This window comes from Triticum urartu, chromosome 2 (assembly GCF_003073215.2).
Source record: "Triticum urartu cultivar G1812 chromosome 2, Tu2.1, whole genome shotgun sequence".
Classification (NCBI taxonomy): domain Eukaryota; kingdom Viridiplantae; phylum Streptophyta; class Magnoliopsida; order Poales; family Poaceae; genus Triticum; species Triticum urartu.
The window spans coordinates 524293253-524306693 of NC_053023.1; positions in this window are offsets into that span (position 1 = coordinate 524293253).

The window sequence follows — 13441 nt, forward strand, 5'->3', positions numbered from 1 at the left end:
CCCCACTAACGATCCGATTAGAAATACTTAACGGCCCCCCTCTTTGCCGTCCGCTAGCAGACGGCAAAGATAAAAAGCAAGCGGACGGCAAAGGTTCGGCGGACGGCAAAGGTTCGGTGGCCCCACTAACCTAACGCCTGGCCGATCGAGCCCCACCCCCGCCTGTTACTATCTCTTCTCTCCGTCTCTCCTCCCCAACGCCCGGCCACCACCAGATCCACCCACCGCCGCCCCCGCCGCTCGCCCCGGCCCCCGCCCCCGCTTGCCCCGTCGGCCCACCACCCCGTCGCCCCCATCCCACCCGCTGATGCCCCGGCGCCGCCCTTGCCGCCCGGCACCGCCCCCGCCGCCCACCCCGCCCCTGCCGCCCGGTGTCGCCCCACCATCCCGCCGCCCGGCGCTGCCCCTGCCGTCCGTCGCCGGCCCACCCGCCCAACTGCCCCGGCGCGCCGCCACGTCGCCGGCCCACCCGCCCACTGCCCCGACTGTCCCATTGCCCCGGTGGGTTTTTTTCTTCTGTTTTTTCATATTTTTTGCTGTTTAATTGTTAGTGTTAGATTTAGAAGTAGAATAATTATAAGTAGAAGAAAAGAAGTAGAAGAAGTAGAAGTAGAAGATGTAGAAGAAGAAGAAGAAAAGAAAAGAAGTAGAAGAAGAAGAAAGGAAGAAAAGAAAAGAAATAGGAAAAAATGAAAAAATAATAAGAAGAAAAAAAGTAGAAAAATGATGAAAAAAGAAGAAGAAGAAGAAGAAGAACAGAAGTAGAAGAAGAAGAAAAGAAGAAACGAAAAGAAGTAAAAGAAGTAGAAAAAAGATGAAAGAAGAAGAAGAAGAAGAAAGTAAAGAAGAAGAAGAAGAAGAAGAAGAAGAAGAAGAGAAAGAAAGAAGAAGGATAGAAGGAAGCACCTTGAGACCACACCCCGACACCCCGACCACCTGACCCGCTGACCCCGACACCCCGACACCTCGACCCACTGACCCCGACACCCGACCCCGACACGACACCCCGGCACCCCGACCCCGACACGACACCCCGACCCCGACCCCCTGACCCCGACACCCTGGACCCCGACACCACACCCCGACCCCCGACCCCGACACGGCACCCCGACACCAACACGACACCCCGACCCCCGACACCTCCCGAAAAGGTGCTCTTTGGCCTTCCAGAGGCCGACGGGGTCATATATTTGTGAATTATGAGTTAGGTCATATATTTTTTGATTTTGTTTTGAAAAATATCATATATAATTGTGTTGATCGGGTAGATTTAAATGTTCAGTTGTTTCATCGCTACGAGGTTTGGTGTTCGACGACCTCGTCGTGCGTTTGACGAGCTCTGCCCCCTCGTTCGTGGGTGAGCACAAATGACATGTCCTCCTCCCTCATTAATTATTTGCTCTGTTCTGGTGTTTGTGCAGATGAAACTTGATAGCTAGCTATATATGTGTCTTGAATCATCAATATGCGTAACCAATATGTGTCTCCCATTCGAAAGCGTTACAGTTATAAATATGCATGCATTTGCATATTTATAGCCTTGATTCTTTCGAATTGCCCAACGCTATCCTTGGACAGCCCGACTATGTGTAGATTGGGTTCGTTTTCCATATGCTTTGCTCCGGATCCAACGCATAAATTTCATCAGTGCCTCCCCAGTTGTTCTCCGGGTACACATCCTCTCTGTTTATTGCAGAGACGTGTATCTGGAGAACATCGGGGAGGTGCTGCCGAAATTTTGCTTCGGATCCGGAGCATAGCATGGGAAAATGAACCCAATCTACACATACTCGGGTGGGATTAGGACCTATCATTACCTATTAGAGTGTAGGTTGCATTAACATAATAAAATTGACAAAATAGATCAACTGATGAATATATACATGGTGAACTATATATATATATATTTGTTGTGTGTCCCGTAGATCTGAAAGTCAAGATGAGTGATCGTGCGTGGATGTATACCGGTCACACTGGTCAGGACAAATGGGGCGCTGAATTGTTCACAAAAACCAAGGGTTTGTGCAAGCCGCATTTGCAAATGGCCAGAGGAAGACCTGGTGCCCCTGTTTCCGATGCAGCAATTGGGAAAAGAGGACAGAGGCTGAAATGGGCAAACACCTGCAGAAGAGTGGTTGTACGCCTGATTATATGGTGTGGACATATCATGGTGAGTCTGCCCAACGTGACCGAGCTGAGGTGGTTCATCGTCGCACCGACGAGCATGGTACCGGGATGGAAAACATGGTGCAAGACTTTGATGATGCTCGGGATTCGGACGGGGAGATGGAGGAATCTGCAAAGGTGAAAGTGCAACTATCCCTGGGTGGTTTTGGTAATTCCTAACAACATATAGCTCATTGAGCTAACATTATTCCAAGATTAATATTTCAAGAAAAGCTCAATGAATGGCATGGCATGGATGAGGAAAGTGGATCCCTCAAAATTCTAAGGACAAAAAGTTTGGCTCAAGCTTCAAGATCAAGACTCTACATTTTATATTTTAGTGATCCAAGATCACATTGAGTCTATAGGAAAAGCCAATACTATCAAGGAGGGATGAGGTGTTGCTTAATGGCTTGCTTGCTCAAAGTGCTTAGCGATATGCTCCAAAATCCTCAACTACCTTCCCACATCTACATATGACCTAAACCAAAAGTCAAACTCGGCCCCACCGATTCTTTCTATCTGGCGTCACCGAGTTTCAAATGTCATAGCCACTGCCACAAACCCTAGGCAAATCGGTCTCACCGATAGGGATCTCGGTCTCACCGAGATGGGATTGTAATCTCTCTGTTTCCCTTCGTAACGTTTCGGTCTTACCGAGATGAGCAATCGGTCCCACCGAGATTGCAATGTATACTCTCTGTTTCCCTTTTGTAACATTTCGGTCTCACCGAGATGAGCGAATCGGTCCCACCGAGTTTACCTGACCAACTCTCTGGTTAGCTTATTACCAAAATTGGTCCCACCGAGTTTGTGTAATCGGTCACACCGAGATTACATTATGCCCTAACTCTAACCATATCGGTCCTACCTAGTTGCATCTCATTCCCACCGAAAATCCTAACGGTCACTAGGTTTGCTGAATCGGTCCAACCGAGTTTAATCATTCGGTCCCACCGAGTTTGGCAAGTTGTGTGTAAGGGTTAGATTTTGTGTGGAGGCTATTGAGGGAGTCCTGGATTAGGGGGTGTTCAGATAGCCGGACCATACCTTTAGCCGGACTCCTGGACTATGAAGATACAAGATTGAAAACTTCGTCCCATGTCCGGAAGGGACTTTCCTTGGCGTGGAAGGAAAGCTTGGCGATACGGATATGCAGATCTCCTACCATTGTAACCGACTTTGTGTAACCCTAACCCTCTTCGGTGTCTATATAAACCGGAGGGTTTTAGTCCGTAGGACAACATACACAACAACAATCATACCATAGGCTAGCTTCTAGGGTTTAGCCTCTTCGATGTCGTGGTAGATCTACTCTTATACTACCCATATCATCAATATTAATCAAGCATGACGTAGGGTTTTACCTCCATCGAGAGGGCCCGAACCTGGGTAAAACTTCGTGTCCCTTACCTCCTGTTACCATCCGGCCTAGACACACAGTTCGGGACCCCCTACCCGAGATCCGCCGGTTTTGACACCGACAGCTATATATACCCCTCCACCCACTCTTCATTCAAGGAGAGAGCCATCAGAACATACCTACACTTCCAATACACATTTTCTGAGAGAGAACCACCTACACTTGTGTTGAGGTCAAGATATTCCATTCCAACCATATGAATCTTGATCTCTAGCCTTCCCCAAGTTGCTTTCCACTCAAATCTTCTTTCCACCAAATCCAAATGCTGTGAGAGAGAGTTGAGTGTTGGGGAGACTATCATTTGAAGCACAAGAGCAAGGAGTGCATCATCAACACACCATTTGTTACCTCTTGGAGAGTGGTGTCTCCTAGATTGGCTAGGTGTCACTTGGGAGCCTCCGACACGATTGTGGAGTTGAACCAAGGAGTTTGTAAGGGCAAGGAGATCGCCTACTTCGTGAAGATCTACCGCTAGTGAGGCAAGTCCTTCATGGGCGACGACCATGATGGAATAGACAAGGTTGCTTCTTCGTGGACCCTTCGTGGGTGGAGCCCTCCGTGGACTCGCACAACCGTTACCCTCCGTGGGTTGAAGTCTCCATCAACGTGGATGTACGATAGCACCACCTATCGGAACCACGACAAAAACATCCGTGTCCCCAATTGCGTTTGAATCCTCCAAAACCTTCCCTTTACGTTCTTGCAAGTTGCATGCTTTACTTTCCACTGCTCATATACTCTTTTGCATGCTTGCTTGAATTGTTTGGAGATTGCTTGACTTGTGCTAAGATAGCTAAAATCTGCCAAGAACTAAAATTGGGAAAAGGCTATATTTTTATTTGGTCAAGTAGTCTAATCACCCCCCTCTAGACATACTTTCGATCCTACAAGTGGTTTCAGAGCTCCGGTCTCCATTTTCTTTGATTTCCATAGATTTTGGGGGTCATAGCCTTGGTTTCACAACCTAGGAGAGTATGGCGTCTAGCGAGGGAAATTATCACCGTAGAGGTCCTTATTTTGACGGTACTAATTTTGCTAGTTGGAAGCATAAGATGAAAATGCATATTCGTGGACATAACCCCGCCGTTTGGGCTATTGTGTGTATTGTCTTGCAAGGTGAATTCTTTGACGGGAAAGAACCGAACCATGAAGCCACCGCGGAAGAGTTGAAAATGCTGCAATACAACGCTCGAGCTTGTGATATCCTCTTCAACGGATTGTGCCCCGAGGAATTCAAAAAAATCATCCGTCTTGAGAATGCAAAGGAAATTTGGGATACTTTGATTGATATGCACGAAGGTACCGACTCCATCAAGGAATCCAAATTGGATGTGCTTCAAAGTCAACTTGACAAGTTCAAAATGAAGGATGGTGAAGGTGTTGCTGAAATGTACTCTAGGCTTGCTCTTATCACAAATGAGATTGCCGGCTTAGGGAGTGAAGAGATGACCGATAGATTCATCATCAAGAAGATCCTAAGAGCCTTGGATGGAAAATATGATACCGTGTGCACATTGATCCAAATGATGTTCAATTACAAAGATCTCAAGCCAACGGAAGTCATCAGAAGAATTGTTGCTCATGAGATGTCACTCAAGGATAAAGAGGAACTTCACAACAAACCAAGTGGTGCTTACAAAGCCTCATGTGAAGCCCCCACATCATCGAGTGAGAAACAAACCTTCAATGGAGAATTGAGCTTAATGGTGAATAACTTCAACAAGTTCTACAAGAGTAGAAGCAAAGAGAGAAGCTCCAAGTCAAGGTCCTACAATGACAAAAGAACTTCTAGTCGAGAGCGAAACTGCTACCATTGTGGAAGGCCCGAACACTATTCCAATGAGTGTACGTCCCCCTACAAGAGAAGAGAAGATTCTCCCAAGAGAAGAAGTAGAAGTGAAGAATCACCATCTAGAGAAAGAAGGAGTAGAGATGATCGTTATGAATGAAGACCCTCACAGAGAATCAAGGATTCGGAAAGAAAGGACAAGTCATCAAGGAGCTACACAAAATGAAGACATCAAGCTCATGTTGGTGAATGGGTATCCGGCTCTGACTACGACAACCACTCCGAGAGAAGCTATCACTCCGACTCCGAATATACTCAAGATGAAGGTGTTGCCGGTCTAGCACTTGTGACAACCAACTCCTATGACATATTTGACTCAGCAAATGAAGGAGTTGGAACATGCTTCATGGCTAAAGGCCCAAAGGTATCACACCCCGAGTATGTTGATTTCAATAGTGATGAAATGACTTGTTAGGTGATGATGATTTACTTGTTGACAACTCTAGTGATGAATACTGTGATGAAACATCAATTAATCATGCTATTCAAGATAAAACGAATGACAATGATAAGGAGAAGATTGAGTCTCTAACTAAAGAACTAAAAACTCTTAAGTTAGCTCATGAAACTATCTTAGGAGATCATCGAGAACTTTTAAGGACTCATGAGAAATTACGCTTTGAAAAGCTCAACCTTGAGCAAGAGCATGAGTTCTTAAAAGCAATCAATAATCATGCTAAATCCAATATTGTTGCTTCTAGTAGTTCTCTTGATTCCACTAATGATTCTCTTAGCCAAGTTACACTTGAGCAAGAAAATAGCTTATTGAAGGGAATTATAGAGAAAGGTGTTTACAAGAGCCTTGCCGGAAGTAAGCAATTTGAGGAAATTGTATGCAAGCAAGGAAGGCACCGGAAGAATCAAGGCGTTGGTTTTGAACGAAAGTTCAATGCCAATGGAGTTGAGTGGGAAGAAGATCAATACCCCAAGACAAAGTTTGTTCCTCAAGAAGGGAAGTATGATCCTACTTATTTCAAAGGGACACAAGCTCAAGATGATCTTCCACCACATGACCACAAGCAAAAAGGCAAGGACAAGCTTCAAGAGGAAATTGCTGCATTTAAAGAAGCTCCTAAGGCCTTGGTCAAGTGGGTTCCCAAGACTACTTCAAGTTTCACTTCATTAAGTACAACTACAACACCGAGGATTCCCATCAAGATGGTGTGGATCCCGAAGAAGAACTAGAGAGTTCTTGAGGGTGACTCCGCCAACATACTTCACTCTTATCATCTTGGCAAGAACAAGTGCAATCAACTTCCACATCTTGCACTAGTTCAAGGAGTCACAAACCCTCTTGTTGGTAAGACAAGGGACAAGGTAACCTAAAAGCTTTCATAGACATCATCTTGTGTGTGCATCACTCTATGTCTATGGATATCCTTGTTTGTTCCTTGTGGGACTAACCCGTGTAGGTATTCAAAGTGCAACTCACTCTAATGGATAGCTCCAAATGATCTACATCAACATTGAGCATCCACATCTTCAACATCTACATGAAGTCATCATCGATAAAACCCAAGGTTAGTTCATCCCTCTTAGGGGGGATCTCACATCTAGGGGGAGCTTTACTCTAAGAATTGAGCTAAAGCAACTCTAATGGTGTGAACACAACAATGCTTTATGTAAAAGTGGTAACCCCACTTGTGCTTCAACGATGAGTATGACCTATGATCAAATGTTCTCATTTGACTCCTAAGTCAATATACTCATATATAGATGACCTAGTCATCGCAAATTGTTTGATAGATGCTAGAATTGGTTGTGCATGCTTTTCCACATATTTCAATTGCCATTTTATTGTGAGCATGTTGATTGCATATTTCACTCATTCGAGGACATCCACTTGTTGTTTGGATTGTTTGTTTTTCTTTTCTTTTGCCAAGTGGATGGAAAAGAATGCCTAAGAACCCTCTCTAGCTATCTATGCTTTTCTCGTCTCAAACTCTATTCATGCTACATCACAAAATTTGATCAAGTTAGATTCGAACCACTCTGTCTGAGGAGCACTCGGAGTCCCCGATTCGTCATAGACTTAAACTTCCAAAACTTCTTTGTGCTTTTTGGTCTAACCGATTCCTCCATGTTGGTCATACCGAGATCACTAAGTCGATCTAGGTTTTCAATCTCGGTGCAACCGATTTGAACCTTTCAGTCACATCGAGTTTCAGTAACTGCTTGCAGTTATGAATCTCGGTGCCACCGAGTTGTTCCACTCGGTCACACCGACAAGGTCGGGCTATATATACTCATGGGAAAAATTTTGGAAATTTCTCGGAAACCCCTTCGCCTGCGCATAGCTCGCTCTGCCTCCTGGGTCCCCGGATCGTCCTCCTCGTCGCTAGCCGCCTCCTGTCGCTTGTCTTTGCCGCCGTCAACGAAATTCTTCCCCGCCGTTGCCGCCGTAGCGAGTTCATCGCCGAACTAGGGTATGGACTCGATCACAGTGCTATCCCCGTATGATTCCTAGAACATTGTGTTCATTATGATTCTTACCACGATTGATACGCTTCTATCCAGTAAAAACACTCCGTGGATTAGAGTTGAATTGAAAATTTAGGGTTAGGTTTCCACCGAAACCATCTCAGACCATCCGAGTTATGGAACTCGGTACCACCGATTCACCTCATGCCATTGCACATGTAATTTTCGGTCTGACCGAGAATTGCAAATCGGTGTGACCAAGTTCAGGACTTTGTGAAACCCTAGCAGCCTCGGTGCCACCGAACTGTGACTCGGTCTGATCGAGTTCACTAGTTTAGGGTCCAACAGCTGCTTCGGTATCACCGAGTTTACAAATCGGTTGATCCAAAATGCTTTCTGTGGAAAACTAAAACTAAGTTTTTGACTCATTCTTTTGCAAAAACCTCTGCATTTTGTGATGCTCATCCACTCTATCTCATCTATATCTATTCACAGGGTCTGTTGTCAGTGTTTGCAATATGTCTGATCAGAGTGACAGCCAGAACAGGTCAGAGGAGCAGGTTCACCTGAGTGAGGGCACTAGTCCCTCTAGCAGTTCAGATGATGGTAGCAGGAGCACTGCCAGCAACTTGCCCAAAGCTGCCACCAGAACAAAGAAGAAGAAAACTTCAGAGTCTAAGGATGAAGACTATGTGGCAGTTGAGGATGAGGCCACTTCCAAGAAGAAAGTGGTTAAGAAGGAATATAGCACCGCTGCTGCCACCAAGCCAGGCATGAAGCAAAAGGTTCCTGCAAAGAGAATTCCAATGTCTAAGGCCAGAGAATCTACTCAAGTCCCTTTGGGATCTGAACCCAAAGAGGCTGCTGCAAAAGGGAAGAAGAGGAAGGAGAGGATAAAAAAGACCACTGCTAGAGTGCTTGGGAGATCCTCAATCATGAGAGCTTCTGAAGAGGAAGAGGAAGAAGAGGTTGCTGCACCAGCACCTAAGGCCCATAAGCTTATGGGTGTCACATCCCTAGTTCTGTTATGACCTAGACTAGATAGTCATTTGTGCATCATGTTTAAATTCCATTTAAATTTGAAATGGGGATTTGTGAAACCCTCAGAAATCATTTCCGGAAATGACCCAGATAAAAAGTGCTCCAAAAAGGACCAAGAAAATGTTCATGTTGCTCTCTGAAAATATTGGCCAGAGTTAAAATTCAAACCAATAATTTTGGGAGCCCATAAATATTTATTTTGTCCTTTTGGAATTAATACAATAATTATTTACCTTGGATATATATATATGTGATATATTTTATATATGTCCAAAAATTCTGGTTTTTGCTGAGGGGCTTTGGAATAATCCAACTAGTCCCTACAAGAATTATCAGAAGCAACAAAAATGATTTAGTGTCTAAAACTAAATCAAAACAAATTACAGAAAATGCAAAACCGAAGAAAAAGAGAGGGGAAACACTTACCTGGCCTCCCTGTAGCCTGGCCCAGCTTCTCTCGGCCCAGCCCACCAGCCCAACCGCCAGGAGCTTCTTCAAGCTCCTTCCAGTAGGAGCTGCTGCATGCCCGCCTCACAGCCGAGCGCGGCCACGTCTCCCCGCCACTTCCTGCTTTCTTCGCCGTCCTTGACCGGGCGCCTGGAGACGCCCGAGCCCCCTGGTCCTTCCCCTCTCTCGCAGCTCACTCTCCCTTCCGCTGCTCTCTCTCAGTAGCACGCCCGAACGGGTCCGTCGTCGCCATTCGCTGCCACCGTGACCACCGTGGTCTTCTCGCCCTTTCCCCGTGTCCAAAAGCTCCGTGACGATGCACAACTCCTCCACGCGAAAGATCCCGAACCCAAGAGCACCCTGGTGACGCATTCGAGCTCGTCTTCCACGTCGGGCGCCACCGATCACCGCTGGCGATTCGCGACGTCTGGCGCGCCCCCAAGCCCGCTGACCTTCTCTTCCGACCCCCAGTGAGCCCCGCCGTCTTTCCCCTCTCTTCTTGCTGCCGAACACATCCCCTAACCATGCTCTTCACCAGAGCCGAAAGCTTCCGCCCGCCAGCCATGTCACCGCCGTTGCAGCAGCCGCTCAGGCTCAAAACCGAGCGCGTCACCGTGCTCAGCACAGCTCCACAGGCCGAAAGCAACAAACTGTTGCTCCTGCCGTGCACCATAGCGACGTTTGCATCATCGCCCGAACTCCGGCCACCGCCGCGAGCTTGCCTCCGGCGAGCTCGGGCCACCTCAGCCCCTGCCGTTTGCACAAATGGATGCGGGCGAGTCCCAGCTCCACGTAGATGCCCTCCGCCGGCCATTTGGTCGTCGGAGGAGGAATCCCGAGCCCCTCCGCCGTCTCTGGCCTTGCCGGCGACGAGCGCCGGGTCAACTCCGGTGTGGGTTGACCCCCACAGCCCAGTTTGACCTCCCCCCTCTCTCACACTGACTTGCGGGCCATGCCCGACTAATTACCTTAGTTAGCACTAATTAACTAACAGGTTAGCTGCTATGGTCACTGACTAGTGGGCCCTGCCCAGTTAGTTAGGACTAACTAACTTAGTTAGTTGACTGGGTCACTGACCAGTGGGACCCACTGGTCAGGTTTGACCTGGTCAGCCCTGTTAACTCGCTTACGTCATGCTGACGTAGAGCTAACGCAATAATTGATTTTTGGAATTAATTTAACTCAAAAAATTCCAGAATATTGCCTAAACTTCAAAAATTCGTAATAATTCAACCGTAGCTCAGAATGAAATAAATTATATATGAAAAATTATCAGAAAAATGCAAGGAATCCATTTATGCCAGTTACATGCATGAAAAACCAACTTATACATGCTGTATAAGTGAAAACATAATATGGGCATTTTAATTGCTTCATTTTGAATTGCATTTGAATCTTTGATTCAATGGGGCTTCAACCAACTTGGTAGCATCTTGCATTAGCCCAAACACTAGCATTTGTACTTGTCATGTTCATGCATCATTTTGTTGAATTTGTTTGTGTGTTGATCACCAGCATCGTTTCTTCTCGATAGGTTCCACTCCGGAAGGTGTTCCCGAGTACCTGTCAGAGGAGCCGTACCCTTTCGTCGTTCTATTAGGCAAGCAAACCCCCTTGAGCATCTCGATAAGTCCCACTCTCTCGCTCTTTCTCCGTATACTGCATTAGGACAACAACGATTCAACTGCTACTTTTCTGCTGCGGTAGTTGAACCCATTCCTCTTCATGACCTGTCATTGCCACAGTAAATAGTTGAAACCCACTAGCATGAGTAGGAGTTGCTTGAGCCTTGATGTGCCTACTCATCCATGTTTGTTTTCTTTATTCCAGCTATGCTTAGAGTTGTGTCAGGTCTGATTCATCGGGAATGAATCGGACTGGTGAACATGTCCTACCGATAAAAGGCTAAGAGTGTGAACACGTTTTGGTAAAGGTAGCGATGAGAGGCCATGTAGGAGGACATGGTGGGTTGCCTCATTGGAACCGTCCCAAAGCACTGAGTTTTGTGTATGTTATACAAGTCCAGTTACTACCACATATTGGGTTCCGGTTATTAGGCCCCTCTCGGCTTATTAATCCACTTGATCTCTGTCCAGGAGTTGCAACTAGTTTCTGGCGTTTGTAGGTAGTGCTACTTGTCGGTGTCAAAACCGGCGGATCTTGGGTAGGGGGTCCCGAACTGTGCGTCTAGGCCGGATGGTAACAGGAGGCAAGGGACACGAAGTTTTACCCAGGTTCGGGCCCTCTCGATGGAGGTAAAACCCTACGTCCTGCTTGATTAATATTGATGATATGGGTAGTACAAGAGTAGATCTACCACGAGATCAGAGAGGCTAAACCCTAGAAGCTAGCCTATGGTATGATTGTTGATGTGTATGTTGTCCTACGGACTAAAACCCTCCGGTTTATATAGACACCGAAGAGGGTTAGGGTTACATAGAGTCGGTTACAATGGTAGGAGATCTGAACATCCGTATTGCCAAGCTTGCCTTCCACGCCAAGGAAAGTCCCTTCCGGACACGGGACAGAGTCTTCAATCTTGTATCTTCATAGTCCAGGAGTCCGGCTGAAGGTATAGTTCGGCTATCCGAACACCCCCTAATCCAGGACTCCCTTAGTAGCCCCTAAACCAGGCTTCAATGACAACGAGTCTGGCGCGCAGATTGTCTTCGGCATTGCAAGGCGGGTTCCTCCTCCAAGTACTTCATAGAAGATTTTGAACACAAAGATAGTGTCCGGCTCTGCAAAATAAGTTTCCACATATTGCCATAGAGAGAATAATATTTACACAAATCTAATCTGCTGACGTATTTCGTAGTTGTGACATCGCACCACGGCCAAGCTTTTATTCGAACCATTTTACTATCCCATCTTAGCGCGTTATGCGAGGTGGTTTCCTTGGCATGTCTTGTTAAAGCAGAGATCATGTTCCCTTATTCCGGGATTCTCATCAATACGGGCGTAGGTAACCCAACCGTGCCATTGATTACGGCGCTTGGAGATAAGCGAGTTTTACCAGGCTGGTGGGGACACGTAGTTGCGTCCACCCATATAAGGGGATAAGGATCCACATTTTCACCCACGCCTTCTTCCTCCTTTGCCTATCCATTCTTGCGCACTCGAGCTCCAGCGCCCAAGTCCGCACTACCACCTCAACCTTCTCCAGTCATGTCCGGAGCGGGAGGCAAGTGGATGGTCTCCTCCGTCACGGAGGGACACATCAAAACGCTGAGGAAGGACGGATATCTGGCTAGTGACATCGCGCACAGGTTTCCCGAAAAGGGGCAGCTCATCCCACTCCTGGGCCCCATGAGAGGGTGGTATTCCTCCCCCATTTCCTCCGCGGACTGGGCTTCCCTCTGCATCCATTTGTCCGGGGGCTCATGTTCTACTACGGCCTGGATTTCCACGATCTGGCCCCGAACTTCGTCCTCAACATCTCAGCGTTCATCGTCGTGTGCGAGGTGTTCCTCCGCATCCACCCCCATTTCGGCCTATGGCTTAAGACTTTCAATGTCAAGCCAAAGGTGGTGCGCGGCAGCCAGGCGGAGTGCGGCGGTGCCATGGTTGGCAAGATGGCCAACGTCCTGTGGCTCGAGGGCTCCTTTGTGGAGACCCTGAAGGGGTGGCAATCATGATGGTTTTACGTCACCGAGCCGCGCGACGGCGAATGGGTCACACCCTCTGAGTTTCGATCCGGCCCCCCTACGCGGCTCACCTCCAGGAGGGAGACAGGCCTGTCTTGGGGTAAAAAAGGAGAGCTGACCGGACTACAAACATGCATCCAAACCCTGGTGGACAAGAAGCTCAAGCTTGGCAACGTAGTCCAGGTTATGCTCATCCGCCTGATCCTCCCGTGTCAACAACAGGCCTTCAATCTGTGGGAGTTCGACCCGGCACAACATCAAACTCTAAACAGGCTCTTCGACACGATGTACGAAGATGCCTGGAGGATGCTTTTCAAGGGCGCCGAGGCTCCTGCATCCACTACCGAGGATCGCGGATTCAGCGAGCAGCGTCACGCGCTCGCGGTAAGCTGTTTTTTCCTTTTACAGGGTATCAGTTTTCCATAGTTTGACTCTATGCGGGATCTA